At 44.5% G+C, this 3,014-nt stretch overlaps 1 long non-coding RNA gene across 1 annotated transcript; it reads left to right on the top strand.

The window, feature by feature from the left end:
* The first annotated feature begins 510 nt into the window (after positions 1-510).
* Positions 511-1,283, top strand: LOC134943560 (uncharacterized). The gene is made up of 4 exons (XR_010181610.1): positions 511-605; positions 699-757; positions 841-939; positions 1,159-1,283. It is a non-coding gene; the product is annotated as an uncharacterized LOC134943560 (long non-coding RNA).
* Positions 1,284-3,014: the final 1,731 nt, after the last annotated feature.

The following is a 3,014-nucleotide window of genomic DNA, read 5'->3' as shown; positions in this document are numbered from 1 at the left end:
TTACTTTGATAATTTCTTTGATTCTGAATTGTATTTATTTAGTGTTTTTGTACTTTGTATAATGGTCCATTTGTGCGATGTTTGTATGTATGGACTACCCCCCAGGCCTAGACATCTGTTAAGTATTGACAAAATTTTTCCCACTGTGATCACTTTGCTAATGTTTTGGTCGCAGCATGTGAGCCACGCCCCACGATATACTGCACACTGTCAGCTGATTTCATTTAGTATTAGAGGGTAGGAACCTATTTAGAGTTCACCCACTGCTTGTCTGGTGCACATTCGGGCCATTTCCGGTCCGGTGGAACGCACTTCCGGCAGATGGAACGCAGGAGCTCCGTGATCTGCCGGGGCGCGTTACAGATGCTGCGGATGTTGGTGCATGGGGCCCTTGATGGCTGTTGTGATGTGCGGCCTGGGAGCCGCATCTTTGTAGATGATACAGTACTTTGCAGAGTAGTAATCGTGGACACCCATTGGCGGGAAGCTTTAGAGAGTTGCACATGATGTATCCGGCCACTTCCGGTCCGGGATATTTAAATAGCAGTCCCGTTGCTGTCATTTGGCATGCAGCTCAGGGACGCGTTACTCTCCTCCCAACTACAGTAAGTTTTTACCTCTCACTTTGTATCATTGACCGTTCACTGAACGCAGATTGTAGCACAATGTAGATGCAGTTTTTGTTGTTATTTATGCAGCACGCCGTGCATACCGTGACCCTGCAGCTGCATCATGATAGCAGGATCTGTTTGATCAGGTATGTTTGAGAATGGTTTGCACTGAAGTACTATGTTAGAGATTTTGTCCTTGAGTATAATCCATGTTTGATATTTATTTTAGATGTATGTCCCTCTACATCTATGATTTTTAAAGACTGTGTCCGGATATGCTATTCCTTTTTTCGCTAGGAATTTGTTGATGACTATGATCTGACCTTAGGTGAGCTGTGTTCACGTGACACTATGAGTTTGGGTGGCTCTGTCACAGGTGAAGGTGGTGAGATTCCTGTAAAAGCTGCATGGTCACATACATTAGTAATTGGTGAGATGGATATTTAATGCGGTGATTATATTATTGGATTGTTGTCAGATGATTCTTGGCCTGGGAGGCGTAGTTCCCTGTATATGTGAATTTGTCTACACTTTATTCTTTTCACAGACACATGACAATAATTTGATGCAAGATGTTAATTTAAAAGCTAATAGTCTTGAGAAAGGCCCGTCACACGGACCGAAACGTCGACATATATGGCTTTTGGATTTTCTCAATAAAAGTCTTTTATATATGGACTTTATTTATTACCGCGAGAGTGCACCTTCCACCTAGTGGAAATTTTGCTGTTCGAGTGGATCTGCAAGGGTTCATTAGGAGCACCCGCAACGTTGGAGTTTATGGGATGAGAGTGCAGGATTACCGTGGATATACTGTACATGTGATATATTGTATACATATCCTTTTAATATCAAATACATAAAATGAGCATTGGACCTCAATCAGACAATGTGTGTGAGTACTTGTTTTCTCTTAAGGGATGTAGTGTTTGCGACGTACAGCACACTTTTATCGTATATGGTAATAAGATGCGCCTGGCATCCGCAGCATATATTAGCACTGGCATTTTAGATATTTATTAGAAATTAATTTGACTCTTACAACTGTAAGGAGTTTTCTCTTAATTAACTAGTTTAAGTTTCCTGAGCTCTGATCGGAGCAATATAAAAGCAATGTGCAGTGGTTGCACAGGACTTTACAGTAGTTCGTAAGGTAGGCACACCTGTCTTTCACTGGCTGTTGCAAAAGTCTCTCCCTGCACATCATTAATGGGACAGATCTTTGTGCTGCAGGGGACCTCCTTGTAGTATTGCACACTATTAGCCTTTCAACAGACTCTAAATATTAATCTACCTTGCTGGCTCGCACACTGATAATTACATATAAAGACACTCTTGAGTCTCACTGCACTATGTGGATTCAATCAGTGTCTCTCTCTCTCTGACTCTCATCTGACCCCTATTCAGCTGTATATGCTGAGCTGGGTGACTGGGTTTCTAACTGAGGGCATTAGCTGGAGTGTCTGTGCAGCGGCCTCACCGACTCCCCTCTATCACCTGAGACCTTTCCCGGCAGCTTCTCTCAGTACTGTGCAGGCTAGTGTCACTGCAGTGGCTGGCGGTTCTCACAGCGGTCTCCTCAGTGGCAGCTCCGCTCTCCACGGTGTGTCTCCTCACAGCGTTCTTAGCAGCGGCTCCGCTCTCCACAGCGTATCTCCTCAGCGGTCTCCTCAGCAGCAGCTCCACTCTCCACGGCGTGTCTCCTCACACAGACTGGTGTGAGCCCCACCTCCTCTTTTTCCCGCTCTGCCACAGTCAATCAAAACTCTATCAGCCTTCTCACTCCCTCCTCCATTACATGTAAGTCCAAGGGTCCTAGTGCCTGTCTGCTCACTGGCCCTGCTGGCATCTCCCAGGCAATAATAGAAGGGAGTGTTAACCCCTTCAGCATTAACAGGATGGGTAGTAATCGAAGCTCAGCAAGGGGAAAATTAGATGACCTTTCTCATGTCTTTTCCAGTCCGACAGTTGCCTGCAATGCATACCCTTTGTAGTACAAATTAAGGGGGTCCAGTTCAGAGTGTCACATAAATAAAAATAAATAAAAAAGGGGGACTCTGCCTAATGTGTAAAAAAGGGGGATCTCTTGCTGTAATGTGTAAAAAAAAAAGGGGGACTCGCTGTAATGTGTAAAAGGGGGACTTTGCCTGCTTAATGTGTAAAAAGGGGACTGTGCCTGCCTAAAGTGTAAAAAAGTGGGCTCTGCTGCCATCAGGTGTACAAAAAAAGGGACTCTGGCTGCTTAATGTGTTAAAAATGGGGACACTACCTTCACGATGTTTAAAAAAGGGGGACTCTGCCTGCCTAATGTGTAAAAAAAAAAAAAAAAGCGGGACTCTGCCTGCCATGATGTGTAAAAAGGGGGACTCTGCCTGCTGTAATGTGTAAAAAGGAGCTCTTCCT

The sequence above is a fragment of the Pseudophryne corroboree genome, chromosome 7 (assembly GCF_028390025.1).
Source record: "Pseudophryne corroboree isolate aPseCor3 chromosome 7, aPseCor3.hap2, whole genome shotgun sequence".
NCBI lineage: Eukaryota > Metazoa > Chordata > Amphibia > Anura > Myobatrachidae > Pseudophryne > Pseudophryne corroboree.
This window is presented reverse-complemented; position numbering and strand designations above follow the sequence as displayed.